The sequence below is a fragment of the Uranotaenia lowii genome, chromosome 2 (assembly GCF_029784155.1).
Source record: "Uranotaenia lowii strain MFRU-FL chromosome 2, ASM2978415v1, whole genome shotgun sequence".
Taxonomy (NCBI): domain Eukaryota; kingdom Metazoa; phylum Arthropoda; class Insecta; order Diptera; family Culicidae; genus Uranotaenia; species Uranotaenia lowii.
In genome coordinates, this window is record NC_073692.1 from 197127117 (window position 1) to 197145422 (window position 18306).

Below are 18306 nucleotides of genomic sequence, written 5' to 3' on the forward strand. Positions count from 1 at the left end.
AGTTTTGTCCCATTACAAGCGTAATTTTCTGGGCTAATCTTGAACACCTCTTCGCATAATTTTTCGTTTGGTCAAACATTTTCCGGTAGCCACTTTCGAAAGACAAGTTGTGAGGCGCCGAGCGAACATCGAAAGATAAGCTTAACGACACCGGTGCTTATATAAATTGGTTTTGAACGGCCATCTCCGCATCTGGCCCTTGGACTACCCAAATGTGGAGTAACTGCATGTATAGATGTATGCTTTTACTTCCAGTAGCTTTCGGTCAGTTTTTGGACGACGAACAACCAAAGCCAAGTTTGAGAGGTCGCCGAGAGTGAAAATAAAGCTCAACCAACCTTGTGGAATTTTTCCAGGATATTGTGCTGGCAGTTTCACCAGATTAACAGGGACTTTTTCGGGAGCCATTTTTGTTGACCAATGATTTAAATCCGCTTCTGGTTAACGCTTTCTCAACAGTTACACCGAAACAAACATCTTGAAATGAGAGTTCATGTTGAATAATGTGTTTTTTTCTACGTTATATTTAAAAAAAATTGTTCAAAATTGATAAGGATTTGATTCTTGTCTTGAGTGAGCACATACTAACTTTATCATGGAAACCATCAGAAAAGGTATTACTTAGGTAAAATTGGTAACAATGTGAGGTTAGGTTTATGTTATCGACCGTTATTGATGTTTAATGCATTATTTTTGACTATTTTTCGGTCTTGGATTTCAAGCAAATAACTTTCTTTTTTATATGCCCGGCGTTTCGACCATTTTTGGTGGTTTTCTTCAAGGGTACTGGAATTTTATTAGTTGGTTTGAAAGTTGTTTGCTTGAAATCCAAGACCGAAAAATAGCCAAAAATAAAGCATTGGTATCAATTTTTTCATCACATTGTGCAATTTGTTACCGTTGATAACAATCCTCTGGTTACAATTTTTGTACCCTTCCCGAGTATATTCATATAGTTAGATTAGGAACAATTAAATTAATATAGTTAGATTATAGTTCAGATGTACATTTGTAAACGGCTCAGTAAATATAGTAGGGACAAAATTGTGCAAAAAGTTGTGTTGTCTGTTAGATCAGAAAAAGTAGGGTGGTTTCACGTTCTTCTGTCATACACGGATGGTAACCTGGCCATTGTGCTCGAGGGCGCGATGCCCGAAAGCACGTCCAACTGGTCCGGCGATTTGATGCGGGCGTCTTCCGTGGCCCGAGAGTGAAAATCGAACGTGCCACTATGTACATTAGACTGAGTCGATTTGGGGTCATTTTTGAATTTCTCGAACCCTGAGGTCTTAAAAGCTTCGTTTTGGTCCCAAACTCATCCATGATTTTTTGCAGAATTTTTAAGTAACGTTTACATGAGTAAATTTGAGCTTTTAGGTTTGTATGGGAAAATTGAATATTTTGTACTGAAAAATCAACATCATTTTTGTTTCTTATGTGGAACCGAGCCTGGTTGTGGGTTTTGTGCCAATTTATAAATTCCTTCAAGGAAATTTCCCGCTGAACAACTTTGTCCAATATCATAACTTCGTATCTCTTTAGACAAATAAGTTATTAGCTATTTAACAGGTGTATGTCTTTTGGCATTGATAAACAATAAATTCATTTGACACCACTGCTGGGTGCCTAGCGAGGTATTGCAAGACCACTTTTCATGCCATACTTCGTGGGGCACAAGCAGTGGTGTCAATTGAATTTATGGTTAATCAATCCAAAAAGACATGCACCTGTTAAACAGCTAATAACTTTTTTGTCTAAAAAGATACGAAGTTATGATATTGGACAAAGTTGTTCAGCGGGAAATTTCCTTGAAGGAATTTATAAATTGGCACAAAACCCATAACCAGGCTCGGTTCCACATAAGAAACAAAAATGATGTTGATTTTTCAGTACAAAATGTTCAATATTCCCATACAAACCTAAATGTTCAAATTTACTCATGTAAACGTTACTTAAAAATTCTGCAAAAAATCATGGATGAGTTTTGGACCAAAGCGAAGCTTTTAAGACCCCAGGGTTGGAGAAATTCAAAAATGACCCCAAATCGACTCAGTCTAATGTACATGGTCACCCTATCATGCCATCCTTACCCAACCTGCGTTAAGAGCCCAACGATTAGTTGACACGTCATTCGTAGGCCATTATTGAATTGTCATCGAAGTTTTCGGAAACAGCGAGAGAGGATAGGAATAATTCGGGCGAAGAGAGGAAACAGCAAGATAGTGAAGAAAGAGCGGATCGTGAAAAAGAGGAGAACATATTTGGTAAATACGACGAGCGAGGCGTTCAGTGTAGGGACACGGATAGGTACGGTTCGATTTTCGATTCCTCAAAGCGAGGCGAACCAAAAGTGTTGACCGCGGGTGAAAGTGCCGAGGTTGGGCAACCTGGTTAAGCTCAAGAAATTAAAAATATAAGGATCCGGAGGCTAGATTGGTTTTCCGAACCATCCGACCGAGTCGCCGATCCAGCAACCCGCTCACCCAAGCTAGCAGACCAGACCGCCCGATCTAAACGCCAAATTTAACAACCATCAATTCCACTGTGAAAGTCGGCCACGTGTCCGGGGGGAAAATTCGGATCAATCCGTAAAGGCGTTCGGGTCGGTTGACAAAATAATCCAGCTCCCGTCAAAAAACCTACAACTCGTCCGAATTAGCCCGGCCAAGCAACAACCAGGAAACCACGTAGGTCCAAGTGAGCCATCCAAACACATCCGTATCTGTCCCTACCCAGACCAGATGCGTTGGGCCGAGCATCCGGTCGGCCAGGAAAGCCGGTCAACCAAGTTACCCAGCGAAGCCGTCAAACCGATCCGCTGGGCCGTACTTTTCGGCAGTTGATCCGGTAAAGCCACTAAAGTCGCTGATTCCTGCCATTCATCTGAATTTGGCGACACAGCATCTGGCTTAATCCATACACCAGGACGTCGAACCTGACCAAACGTCCAGCGTACCGGATTACCGGGTCTACCGGAGTATCTGGTCGTCTATAAGGAGTTCCGTCAAGCCGAAACAACAAACCATCTTGGCCACCCGTCCCACTAAGCCACCTGGGACCGGAGGTCGAATGCGGTCGATTTGGCCCGGGGAAACATTCGAGTTCTAAACCATCGTTGCCGATAGGAAACTATGGTAACCAATCGACCCAAACTCCCTTCAACCAATCAAAATGGGCCCGGACAAGTTGCCCGATTGCCTACACCGGTTGATAGTCCGGATCTGGGACATAGAACAGCTACCGGAGGAGTCGAAGGAGGGGGTAATATGCCCCATCTACAAGAAGGGCGACAAAATGAGAACTACCGAGCGATCACTGTCCTTAATGCCGCCTACAAAGTGTTGTGCCGAATCCTACTCCGCTGCCTAACAAATCCTCCAAAAATGCCGTGAACCCATGTCCCTACGCACCATCGACTTCAAAGCCGCATACGACACAATCGACCGTAACGAGCTATGGAAAATCATGGACGAGAACGGCTTTTCCGAGAAGCTGATCAGACTGATCAAGGCGACGATGGTTGGAACGCAGTGCTGTGTGCGGATTTCGGGTAAATTGTCGAGTTCATTCGAATCGCGCAGAGGGCTTCGAAGAGGTGATGGTCTATCCTGCATGATGTTCAATGTGGCGCTAGAAGGTGTTATTCGACGAGCGGTGGGCGAAATGCGGGACACGATTTTCAACAGATCCAGTCAACTTATCTGCTTTGCCGATGACATTGATATAGTCGGTAGATCATCTGCGGCGGTGGAGGAGATCTACCGCAAACTGAAACGCGAAGCAGGAAGGATTGGGTTGATGATTAATACGTCCAAGACGAAGTACATGCTGGCCTGCGGATCCGAGATCGACCGAACCCGCTTGTCCAGTAATAACAAGGTCACGATCGACGGCGACGAGCTGGAGATAGTCGAAGACTTTGTCTATCTCGGCTCACTGGTGACCGCAGACAATGACACCAGCCGTGAGATCCGGAGGCGAATTATCAGCGGAAGTCGTGCCTACTATGGACTCCACAAGCAACTGCGGTCGAGAAGACTTCGCCCTCGCACGAAGTCTTATACTTAATGAGCCTTAAACCGGATGTTCTCTACGGGCACGAGACATTATTGCTCGAGGAGGACCTGCGTACATTCGGAGTATTCGAGCGACGAGTGTTAAGAACCGTTAAGAACCATTTTTGGCGTCGTACAGGAGAACGGAGTTTGGAGGCGAAGGATGAACCACGAGCTCGCGCGACTCTACGGCGAACCCAGTATCCAGAAGGTGGTGAAGACTGGCCGGATACGCTGGGCCGGACATGTTGCGAGAATGCCGGACGACTGTCTTGCAAAACAGTTGTTCGCTACGAATCCGGTAGGAACAAGATGAGCGGGGGCGCAACGAGCGAGGTGGTTAGACCAAGTGGAGCGTGATCTGGCGAACGTGGGGTGCCCGAGAAATTGGAGAACGGTTGCTATGGACCGAGTGAATTTTAGGAATCATGTTCGTCAAGTTATGTCGTGAGACGGAATACTATGTAATTAAAATAAATTAAAAAAAAAAAAGTGTTTGTCCCAAGAATATTTTTCCACCAACAGTGTTCGCATAGGATAGTAAAAGCAATACTAAGTGTGCGAGTTGCTCCGGCGAGAGAATAGCTAACGGGTAATATTCAGTAAGCTCCTACCTGTTATTATCTGTCTCAATGGATTTATGGGATCCCAAGCACTTCCGATCAAGGGACGCTTACTCGGCGGAGAAGGCTTACTGACTGGCGAGCTGTTGGACGCTGGAAAGGGGGGAGGCGATGATGGCTGCTGTCTCGCTCGCGCACTTAACGAACGTCATCGTAAGTTTGACGAATGACGAGGGGCTATCCAATAGCATCACTGTCATATTGTAAGATGCCTCAATTAATGAGTTACTAAAGTACTATGTTACATTGGCGCTCCACACTAAGTGTGTGGTTGATATCATAAAGCCAATCCGTCATACAGAGTAAAGTTTTAAACGGCATCGAAAAATGTAAAAATTTGTTCATCTATTACTCATTTTTAAAAATTTTCAATGAGAATCAAAAATTAAAAAAAACTATCTCAACAAATGTTGCATCTAACCCTGCAATTGAATGACGTTACCTGTCTTATTTAATACAAATATTTATTAAAAATGAGTAAAAGGAAAATCTGAAGCAATTCGATTAATAACTTTCAATATTTGTTATGATTTCTTTTGAAGGATTCTGCTTTGCCAAGCTCCGCAGCTCCACAACTTCTTTGATCTAGCCAAAAGGTGACGAACGAGATAGGTTGAAGCTCCACAGGTAATCACAGCAGGAGTTCGCCCAACCGAAAAAGTTTAATTTACCACACATTTCATGTGAACGGCACATCATTAAGCCAGATACTTACCTGTACTTTTGTTTGTTGTGTGTACATATATTGTTTAACAAAACCGAGAGAGAGAAAGAGTTCATTTGCACCTGGATTGCGTCCCCGCGCCGCAAATACAGAAGGTTCAACTTTTATACGTTCCTTGAACTAATGCTGTACTTGCTTGTTGAGAATCCCAACAATAACAGACTCCCTTCATATCTCTCTCTCTACCTTCGTCTCTAAGTCTGTCTGATTGTCTGTCTCTGCCCTCCGTCAGCTCCTCCGCATTATTTTCGCTTGAAGCCATGTTATGTAGGATGTGAATTTCTGCTGATGAAATTAAAAGTAACATAAAGGATAAGGTCCAAGTGGAACACATGCGTCTTTTTATCGTCCAACCTCCTGTGTCTGGGCCAGACATAAGCAGAAGCATTGCTGCAACAGACAACACCCTCATGAGCAGCCAGCATCCTAGGTCCATGGCCGAGGATGAAAGTCCAGCTTCTACTGACCAGACCTTACTTTTGCCAATGAGACTAGCGGCCGGGCTCCAGCTTCTAGAACTAGGAGCCATGTTCCGGTAAACGAACGACCGAACATTTCTTGTGTGCACGAACGAGTTTTCGTTTCTGGAACAAGTTATGATTAGGTTTGCTTTTATTTCAATTTTTAATGGCTGTATCTCTAGCCGGAAGTAGTAGTAGGAAGAACGCTAAAGGGCTGTCTGCAGCCTTGTACTGAACCTGTATCGTATGTAGTTGTAGGTGGAAGGTAACCTTACAAGCTGTCCCGGAAACCGAACATCTGGACTGTGGTCGAGGACGAGGAGATCTTGAAACTAAACAGGAAGTGCCTAGGCAGCCGCCAGGAGCTGAAGGCAATGCAGCAATTTACTTATTATTTTCGTTGATTACCGAGGGAAAAACTATTTAAACCTTGGGTAATAATGTTTGCCGGTTAAAGCATAAGGGCTTTCGGCTCTGAATAGGAGGAATTAATTATGGTGAAATATGGAAAAAGCTTTTGAAGTTAAGTTTGGCGATAGGGAGCAGGTGTCGTAGAGTGTTACTGTGTTCGTGTAAACTTTTACGGGGACAATATTCTTTTAATACAATTTAATTAATTCAGTAAATGATGAAAGTGACGGAATTATTTGAAATGATGTGACACTCAGTTTTTTATGCCGAATTGTTTTAGTTAGAATGATTGTTTCTCTCAGAGTAACATTCCAGAAGAGGCAGGGCCAGATTAAGCTATATGGAGGCCCAGGGCAATTTTTCATATGCTGTCCCAGAGAACTCATAATTTTTAAAACATTTAAAGAAACTGTAAAGAGTTCATTGTATGGAATTCAAACAATTATTATGTCTGATACTTTTAAACAATAATTGTTAATCCATCACGTACAGTATTGCGGAAGAATTAATCAACGGAAATGAAAATGCTAATAAGACCTGTTAAATGCAAAATTCATTTCATTGAATAATTCTATCACCATCCAATAATCTCTGGATTAGAAAAAAAAACTAAGAGAGATATTGAAATTCTTCTCATTTCATTAATTATTAATCGCTTGGTATGTGCAGGAAGCAGGATAAATATTTCATTCATGAATTTTGGGAAGAAAAATTAAGTTTCCAGACTAAGAAACAAAAATAACTACAACAGATAAAATCAACAGAATTCAATTCAAATTCCATGGAGATGACGACTTTTCAAGAGCGACATTCCAAACCTAAAATAGGGTTTTATTCATACCTAAAATTCAAAATCTCAAACTAAAATCGTAATATTGAATTACAAATACAAAATTGTGAATCAAAGTTACAATCAGAGTAAAACAGGAATCACAATATTCACAATTTATATCCAAATGTTTATATCACAATCATAAAAAAAAAAAAAAATAAAAAAGATATCACAATCATTTCTTCACATCACAAAAAAAGTCGTTTTCAAAATTAAGTTACCTTCGGAAACATTAATTCAGGATGGAAATTGAATGTTAAAGCCACAGAATCATGAATCTGAATAGGATGAGATTCAAAATGAAAAAATATTCATGTTCAGAGAATCGCTCCATTTCGCAAATAAACTCTGAGAGCGTTATTATAATAATAATAATTTTAGAATGATCATTTAGAAAATGCTATTTATTCTGAATTTATGGTATTTTCTTCAGTAGAGGAGTATATAAAATAAAAGTTTGCCAGACTATTGATTCTGATGAAGTTTTGGACTGAATCAGTTGGAAAAGTTTCAATTGAAATTTCCAATCTCAGATTCAAATTGGAATGGAAACTCTATAGCGGATCTCAGTTTTGCCGGTTGATCCTATTGATATTTTTATTTTGTGAAGTATATGAATCAACTTAGGCTTATGAGTAGGAAATTCGAACGACAATCGTCTTCAAGAAATCAGTCGGACATTGTCCTGTAGAAGGGCAACATCAAGCCCGGAATTGGTTGACAAAAAAGGTTATTTCAAATCCTTTTTCCGCTAAGTGAAAGCGTGAAGTGTTGGGTCCGTCGTAGAATGTAATAAGCCATGTGTTTCGATCAATTCCTGGCAAAATACAGGTTTTATTGAAAAAAAACTTGAATAGTGAATTTTAATCTAAGCGCATTATCAACTTTTAAAAACTATTTAAGATTAAAAACAAATAAAAGATATTTATTTTCATTAAACGAGATCTATAAATTTCGATTTTGGATGCAAATATATGAAAAGCAAAATTTATAGAGGTATGTATTTTGAACAATTTTTTTAAACAAATTTGGTCGTACGATGATTTTTTGTAATAACCTATGATCAGGCGAAACCTAAAATCTTTTCTGCAATAAGGACTGTATCGAAAACTCTCTCTTTAGCAACATCTTTCTGTAAATAAAAAGAAAATAAGTTTATTATTACAAGTTTTCCTATTCGGTTTATTGAAGATCAGTATGGTAGAGTGGGGTAACGTGGGCCATTTAATATCTCAGATGTGTGTTGAGATAAAAATCTCAAACCAACTGTCATCGTCGTCGCTTTGCGTAAGCATATATTTGTATATGTTGTTGACAAAAATACGCATCATATGCTTCTTTTATTTATCAAGCTTACAAAATTTAGAAAAATTTACTAACATAATTAAAAAAACATCTGCTAATTGCATCGATGGGGAACCTTAAGTTCATAACAAAAATATGCTAATACACTTATGATCTAAGTTTTGTCAAATCCAAAAAATATTGCATTTTTTTTAAAGTGAGAACTTGGGGAAAATAACATATTCAAAATTAAAAAAAAGCTTATTGATACCTCATAAATGTAGAAAACTATACCATTTTTTATTTTCGTTTTATCCCTTATAATAAAGCAGTTATGGAACAAAGAAAAAAAGTAATCCATGATTCTCCACTCCCCATTATATATTTCGAAAACACCAATTAGATAATCAGATTTAATTACAAATAAGGCAGGGCTGTAGGAAGAACCAAATCATGGGGAGAGTAAGAAGGGGTTGTTTTTGATTAATTTTCACCTATAATTTTTGTTGTGGTCACGAACACAAGAAAAAAAAAATTAAAACAAATTATGTTTGTAACTATTTGATTACTCATTTTTAAGTACGTTGACATTCAAATTCTCCGAATCAAATCGTAACTTCAGATAATAAGTTGTTTGGGCAGACTATTTCGGATGGGTTAAAGATAGGTGTTATCGTGTTGATGACAAAACTTAAAAGAGGACATTTATTTGACTTTAATCAATAACATAAATTCTTCCCGCCGGAATTAAACAATAGGTTACAGAAAACAATGACAAACTGGCAACATTTAGGACTTAAATTATAGCAACGATTCTAGGGGGTTTCTGCTATTGACATTATTAACTTTCGGTTCGGGTGACCAATATTGATGAGATTCATCATTAGTCTTAAACCTAAAAGGTGAGTTAAATTCACTTTCTTCGATGGTTAAAATCTTTTAATATGTTTAAAAGTCTGGTAGATCAAACTCAGTTGATTTGGGCTTAAAATATGCTTTTTAAAAAGAATTCTCAAATGAAACAAGCCCAATCTTCTAAACAATTTTGCGAATTCAAAGATTACAACCTTCAATGAAAATAAATCGAATTTAAGTAAGAGTAAAGTAAGAGATTAGAATTATCAAATTTTCTTGATGCAAACTTGAACCAAGTTGATGATTTTAGTATGAAATTGAGCTTTAAAAAGAACTGCAATATTAACCTTCCCAAGCCGTTCGCTTTTGGGGAAATTTGAGTTGTGGTTTGATTTTGTTCTCCTAGCTGTAAATGTTAACCGATTTTGATGATTTTATATTCATTGTGAGGGTAATTTATTCTTTTTAATCGACATTTTAAAATTAAGTCGTTATGCATTATTATTGGTATTATTGGTTATCAGAAACTGGTTCAGAAAGTAAAAAGTCCGAAAAATCAATTAAATTTTAAAATTACTCATAACTTTAGACAGCTTTTCTGTACTTAAGTGTTTCATTGATGTTTGAAATCGTCAAGAATCCATCTACCCGACAATGTAAAGATATGTTGGGGCCAATGAAAGTTTTGACCGCTATCTCAGATCTTCCGGTAGAAAAAATTTACTTTAAAAAAACGAAATCCAATTTTGTCTTTGCTTAGCTGTATTTCATTTCCCAAAGACCCGATATTCAAAATTCAAATTTTAATTTTTTGTCATTAGTTTGAGCTTTATTTTCATATAACATACTTGGTCTGTTAAAACTCTCAGTTCTTCAGTATACTGGAATGATGATAAAGATGTTTGAAATATGCGCTTCGGGTCATATTGACCCGAACAGCTTTGGAGGGTTAAGACATAGCGGACCAAATACGAGATATCATATATGTTATTCTACAAAATTTAACACAACACTTCCCGTAACTCAAATATCTATATCAAATTTGCAAAGTTTTGTTTATTGATTTTTGAAACATAAAATGCCGAATTTTGGTGTCTCTAATGTTGGGAAAATATAGATTTTTTTGCAGATTCTTAGGTGAAGATGTTTCTTTACCAGTAAATATTTTTCTAAAAGAATCAATTCCACAATGAAAATCCCGTGGATGATTTTTTTTAAATAAAATTAGGAGTTTTCGGATTAAATAAAGAACTTAAACTTTGCTTAGAAAATTAAAATCTGGAATTCGAGTTGACAAGCAATCTTAACTTATTAAGGGCCACGAAGAAATCTATGACGAGAAACACCGGAATTCGGCAATCTATATCTTAGAAATCCATGAAATAAATTTAACAAATTTAACCTTTTTAAGTTACGGCAAATGTTGTGTTCAATTTTGTCGAATAAAGTTTAACACAATCTAATTTCCTTGGGGGAGACGGTGGGGTGAGTTTTTTTTATTAAAACTCTTATTGACTACAAGACTATCCTAATTTTTTCATTGTTTTCATTTTTCTTTTCTTCTTATATAAACTAACTGAAATTTAGCCAATCTCTTGAATTTCTCAACAATTTATGTTGATTGTTTAAGTTTATTTACAAGTTAAACCTTTTTCTGAGATTTTAATCTACATTCTGAATCTGAATTCTTTTCCTGAATTAAAAAATTACGATTTCTGAAATGTACAAAAATACGGTTCCCGAATCTTATACCAGATCAAAATCTTCTGAGCCTAGTTCTAGAGCCCTCATAAATTCAATATTTAAATTATTTATTTTTCATCTGTATTGTGAATCATAATTAAAGTATAAATTTACAAAGATCTTAATCTGACTTTTCAATATTGCCATTTCGAATTTTTTGATTTTAAAATATTTAAAATTTTTGAATTTTGGGTAAGAATTAAGTTTGAGAATTTGAATATAAAACCAATTTATTTTTCATGTTTCTAGAACAAATATCAATATATAGAAAATGCATCTGATCTCGAAAAATTTGATTTGAATTTCATATGAAATGCAAAATCAAACTTTATCCAGAATTTCAAAGCAGCTTTTGATTTCTAATTTCTAAATATTATTCGAACCGAAAATCAAGAATCCTGAACTGGATACAGAATCCGAAGTATGAAAAAAGGAATACAATTTTGGTAATGGGAGCATTTTTTTTTTGCTGTTTTGCATAAGTTCTTAGTTTAGATTGCTACTCTTAATTAACCTTACTCTATTATCATAATTTGGTCCTGAATTTAAAATTTTGAGTGTAGAGTATAATACCTCGCTTGCTGTTTTGGATCCTCATGAGGGGAGGGCAGGGGGGTTAACCCAAGTTCTAGAAAAGCAAAACGAAACGAGAAAATTGGAATCAATACCTTAAGTATACCAACAATGGAGGCCCCGTGAAACAATTTATTGAAAAATTTCACTCTAAAATATTAAGTATTGCACAATTTTTACCGCTTTGGGCGGGCAAATGAGGACTATTTTTCATTCAAAACTTGACCAAATCCGGACAAATCGAAGCAACCAGTATTCAAAAAAAAAATCAATTAGAAAATGAGGAAAAACATCCTCAATTTTCTTTTTTTAATCGAAACACGTCAGCAGCGTTTAAATTGTTTTTCAAACTCCTGAATAAAAAAAAATGAGCTCAATTAATTTTTTTTTATAATTTGAATGATTTATTTTTACATAATTTGAATGAATACTGCTAAATAAAAAATATTGGTGATTTTACGGATTTGACCAAAAGACTTTTGATAAACTTTCCAGAATTTTATCCGGGCAATATCCGGGGGAGTAACGAATACTATCCAAACAATTGGTGAATCCTAAAAACTCTCGACTATATACCAACATATTATTTCCCATGTACAAAATGAGCCCACAAGCTTATTAATGATGTAAAATTTTCATAAACAAATTCAAATTCTGCTGTCCTCTAGATTCAAAAAAGGGGGTTTTGGTGAAAATCTTTATCAACCATGAGCTACACTGTTTTAAACATATTTTTTAATGGATAATTTAATTACTTGAATAACCTTCTGATGCGATAAATTTTTAATGTGTAGAGAAGCAATCAAGCAGCAAATTGTATCAAATCTCGGCAAACCGAATTTTTTTTGAGTTTGGGATCAGGCTAGCGGCATCATGTACTAAACATCCTAGCAAATAATCAAGAGAAGGTGATACGAACCTATGCCAAGGGTGAAATTGAAATAGAGAGAATATTTTCCTTATTTTATACGATATTTTGAAAGCTGAATAGTAAGAATAGAAAGGTTATTTAGGAAGTATCAATGAGAACTTAAATTTTGGGCTGTATAGATAAATGATGAGGCTAAGTCAGCTTTATCGTTCCTGTTTTATGAAAATTCCTGTTGCTTGGGAAGTTCCTGAAAGTCATTGAATTTATTTCTAAATTGCAGCGTGATTCGAAAGTTTTTTTTTTCTATAAACCTACAAAGCTATCAATTTTCTCGCTTAAAACTTCACCAACTAAATGGGGAAACAAATTCAGTTTTCTTTATTGTTTTCCGAGCGAAACGAATAATCTGGATAGAAATTGTAAACATTAAGCAGATAAATCGAAAAAGCAAATAAAAACGTTTAAAATTAACCCACAACTTTGCCCAACTCGCATCAACCGATGTTTTATTAGGAATGTAATCTGACTCCTAATTCCCTCATCAAACATTTACGACCATGTTCAGCCCTTTTCACATTCCTTGTACCGACTTGGGGTCTGGGCTGTGGAAATGCTTTAGCGCCTACATTTTCCGGCACAATCGCTCTTTTTCCCAGAACACAAAAGTCTAGCCGGAACATATGTATGGGAGCCATATTCAAATCTACATGCAAAATCAATCTACTCGCACACGGTTGAGCACTTCGAAAAAGCCAGAGGGACTCATTTTAGGAGGATAAGGCGGATGAAGAGCTCAGGGAGCCCTGTAGGGACCTTCTCGGGGAGATTCCAAGCGCCCTTTGGATGCTGCCGGGGTACTGACTAATAGTTCAGACAGCATCCGACAATAGGAAATAATCCGACTGTTGAAAGTTCGAAGTTGATGAGGCGAGGCGCATTTTGCAAACATGCTTTGTCGCTTCTGTCCAAAAGCTTGCTAGCTTGCTAAACCTGAAATAGACCGTATCAAAAGTATAATAACTGAGAGAACTATTTTCGATGCTGATTGCGTTAGCACCCTTCCACAAATACACAAATATGTATGCTTCCAAAGCGAAGGTCCTTCAAGGAAGAAGGGATGGGGCCAAGTTACATACGATGCACAGTGGGGATTTTCGAGCCAAAAAAGGTACCCAATTCAAGCAAGAACGCCTCGCATGAAAAAACAACCATTCTTTATGTAAAAAAACACGAGGAATCGAATGGTCTACACCGCTTTCTGATAAAATGACCCTAAACGTCTCATTTTGCCCGATTTTTCCTATTTTTTTTGGGTGTAAAGTTATAATTCCGATTGTAGCCATCTACCTTGCAACAAAAAAGTCATACAAACCATACTTTTTTATGTAAAAATGTCGGCTGAATCGATTGGTGTACTTCAATTTTTGTTTTTACTACGACAAGTGGCTCATTTTGCCTCTTTTCCCATAAATTTAAGATTTTTTTCAAAGAAATGCAGTCAAACAAAGTGTAATCCAACAATTTTTCATCAGGAATGGTTATTTTTGGTAGATTTATTCATATTCTAGCAAATCGCGTCACTTTTTTGTACTAGAATGAATATAAATGGCAAAATATCCCCAACTTCCCCTAGGTTTTTTAAATTTATGCATAAATTTTACTGTAACAATCGAGCGATTCACATACCTAATGCAAAAATCATGTGATCTAGTGTAAAATTTGTCGCTGAGTCGAGTGGTGTACACCGCTTAGTGCTCAGCTTACGAGAATGGCCGCAATCACCCCGATTTCCCCTAAAATCGAGCGATATGTGAAAAAAAATCATTATAACAAATGACAATGCATCATAAAATGCACAAAAATGATTGAAACAGGTGTAAAATTTATTGCTGAATCGAATGATGTACACCGCTTAGCGTTAAGTTGACGAGAAGAGCCTCAATCACCCCAATTTCCCCCAAATTCATTAAATTTCTTTGAAAAATACTTTGTTACAAACGAGAATTGAATTTAACAGATACAAAAAACATTGAATCGGGTGTAAAACTTATTGCTGAATCAAATGGTATACACCTCTAAGCGTGAAGTTGACAAAAAAAGCCACAACCACCCCAATTTCCCCTACATTTATGCAGTTTCTTAGAAAAAAACATTGTAACAAACGAAAATGAAAATAAACATATGAGAAAAAAATTGAATCAGGTGGAAAACTCATCGCTGAATCGAATGAAGAACACCGCTAAGCACTGAGTTGACAAAAAAAGTCTCATTTTTCCCAATTTATCTTAAATTCATTCCTAAACTCATACAATCTATATATATAAAAATGAATTTCTGTCTGTCTGTCTGTCTGTCTGTCTGTCTGTTCCTTATAGACTCGGAAACTACTGAACCGATTTGCGTGAAACTTGGCAGGTGGGGGTGTTAGAGGCAGGGGAAGGTTCCTATTGTGGTTTGAGACCCCTCCCTCTCTCATTAAGGGGGGGAGGGGCCTCCCAAACAAAAGACAATTTTTTGCATAACTCGAGAACCCAGCAAGCAAATGGTATCATATTTGGCATGGGGTGGTATTTGGGAACGAGGAATATTTCTATGAATATTTGGTACCCCTTCCTCCTTTCAGTGCCGTGATAGGAAGGGGGGAGGGGGGCTACCTTACAATTTTTCATATAACTCGAGAACTGATCAAGATATTGGATCCAAATTTGGCATGGGAGGGTATATGGATACGAAAAATATTTCAATGATTATTTGAGACCACTTTCTCTTTCCAGTAGGGAGATTTGAAAGGGGGGAGGGGGCCTCTTTTATAATTTTTTACATAACCAAAAACTTAATTAAACAAATGGAACCAAATTTGGCATGGTCGGGTATTTGGGAACGTGACATGTTCTAATGATTGTTTGAGACCCCTTCCTTCATCCAGCGGGGAGAAAGGAAAGAGGGAGGGGAGTTTCATACAATTTTACTGCATAATTCAAGAACTGCAACAGCAAATGGAACCTAATTTGACATGAAACGATATTTGGGTACGAGAAATGCTTCTATGAATATTTGGTATCCCTCACTTATTCAAAGAGGTGGACGAAAAGAAGGAAGAGAGGTCTCCCTTACGATTTCCAGTATAACTGGAGAGTTGATCGAGCAAATTGAACCATATTTGGCATGTGGAGGTATTGGGATACGAGAAATGTTTCTATTATTAATTGAAGCCCTGCCTTTTTTCAGGGGAAAGATATAAAGGGGGAAAGGGGAGCTTCCATACAATTTTTCGCATACGTAGAGAATTAATCGAGCAAATGAAATCAAATTTGGCATCAAAAAGTATGTATTCCAATACGAAAAAAACTTTTTCTATGTGAAACAATTCCTTTCTTGCAGTAGGATGATAGAATTGGAAATATTGGAAGGGAAGAGAAGGCTTACATTTAACTTTTTACAAAATCCGAGAAATGGACAAAACTTAGCATGGATAATCATTTTGGCATGATCCTATGATTATCTGACACACCATTCTCCTTTCAGTGAGTAGGTACATAAGATAAAGGGAGATGAGCCCAATACAATTTTGTTAGCATAAGTTCTCAATTTGTGCTAACGAAGCCAACGCATGGCTTCGGAAGGTACTTGGTTACGAGATATGTTTCTACGATTTTTATAGACCCTCACGCTTCACAGTGTAGAGAGGGGAAGAAAGGAGGAGGCTCCATTTAAATTTTTTTATAAAGCTTGAAAACTTATCAACCAATGGAACTATATTTGATATAAGAGGATTTTTGGGAACGAAATAAATGGGTATTATTAAAGTTCACGACCACCATTCAGCGGGGGGTGAAAGGAAGGACTGGTGAGGGGGTTCTCTTATCAGTTTTTTAGCATAAACCCAGAACATATCAAGCAAAAACAACCATATTTTATAAGTTAGATTGTTGCGTAGGATTAATATGATACCCTCCAGACAGATTGAAATTATCAAATCTTTAACACAAATTTATAGAGCAAGATTCAGAATCTTAGTTTAAGTTATCTTTGTGTTGCAATTCGGAACTCCAGCTGCAGCTCTCATTTAAAAGCGGTTGCTTATGAATTATGTTATAATTTGTATTTAAAATAATGCCAATAAAACAAGAAAAATTTGAATAATATCAATGCCACAATATGAATAATTTTTGAAAATATCATTTGCTTTTGAAAGGTGTAGCAAAGCACACCGGGTCAGCTAGTATGAAATAAAAATCGTAGTAACAAATGAGAAATCATCGGAAAAGGTACTAAAACATTAAAACATATGTGAAACTAACTGTTGAATAAAATGATGGACACCGCTTAAATTCTGTTGATGAATGAAGTCCTAATTGTCTCAATTTCCCCTAAATACTTGCAATTCAAAAAAAAATTTGTAACTTTCGAGAATCCATCAGAAAGTGCACAGAAATAATTGAACCATGTGAAAAACCTATTGTTGAACAGAATAATGTACACTGCTAAACGTTAAGTTGACGAAAAAGGCCTGGATCACCCCCTTTTCCCCTAAATTTGAACGATATTTTGTTGAATTGACAATTGATATTGGTATGGGAGAGTGGGGAATCATGGGCCACTTTTTTTGTTTGTTCCATAACTTCTGAGTATAATGTACTTTAGTATAATGTATAGTAGTAGTATAATGAACTTTATACTCAGACCAATCTCAGACCTTTTTGTTTGTTACATTTTTTCCAAGAAACTGCATAAAATTAGGGGAAATTAGGGTGGTTGTGGCTTTTCTCGTCAACTTCACGCTTAGCGGTGTACATCATTTGATTCAGCAATAAGTTTTACACCCGATTCAATATTTTTTGTATCTGTTAAATTAAATTCTCGTTTGTAAGAATGTATTTTTCAAAGAAATTTAATGAATTTAGGGGAAATTGGGGTGATTGAGGCTCTTCTCCTCAACTTAACGCTAAGCGGTGTACATCACTCGATTCAGCAATAAATTTTACACCTGTTTCAATCATTTTTGTGCATTTTATGATGCATTGTCATTTGTTATAATGATTTTTTTTTCCACATATCGCTTGATTTTAGGGGAAATCGGGGTGATTGCGGCCATTCTCGTAAGCTGAGCACTAAGCGGTGTACACCACTCGACTCAGCGACAAATTTTACACTAGATCACATGATTTTTGCATTAGGTATGTGAATCGCTCGATTGTTACAATAAAATTTATGCATAAATTTAAAAAACCTAGGGGAAGTTGGGGATATTTTGCCATTTATATTCATTCTAGTACAAAAAAGTGACGCGATTTGCTAGAATATAAATAAATCTACCAAAAATAACCATTCCTGATGAAAAATTGTTGGATTACACTTTGTTTGACTGCATTTCTTTGAAAAAAATCTTAAATTTATGGGAAAAGAGGCAAAATGAGCCACTTGTCGTAGTAAAAAAAAAATTGAAGTGCACCAATCGATTCAGCCGACATTTTTACATAAAAAAGTATGGTTTGTATGACTTTTTTGTTGCAAGGTAGATGGCTACAGTCGGATTTATACCTTTACATCCCATAAAATAGGGGAAATCGGGCAAAATGAGGCATTCAGATTCATTTTATCAGAGAGCGGTGTACACCATTCGATTCCTCGTGGTTTTTTGCATAAGAAATGATACATTTTGAGAATTTAGTACAGCTAAGGCGATCGTCACAGAAATAGGTACCTTTTTTTGATCAAAAATCCCCACTGTGCGATGGGTTGTGAATTGGTTGGAAAAACTCTTGTCATTGAAACCAAAAGGCTGTTCTCGTGTGTTTGCATAGCGCGGAAAAGTTTTCTCTTTCCCCATTCCCGGGGCAAATGAACTCGTCAGCCAATAGTATGTGGGTTGTG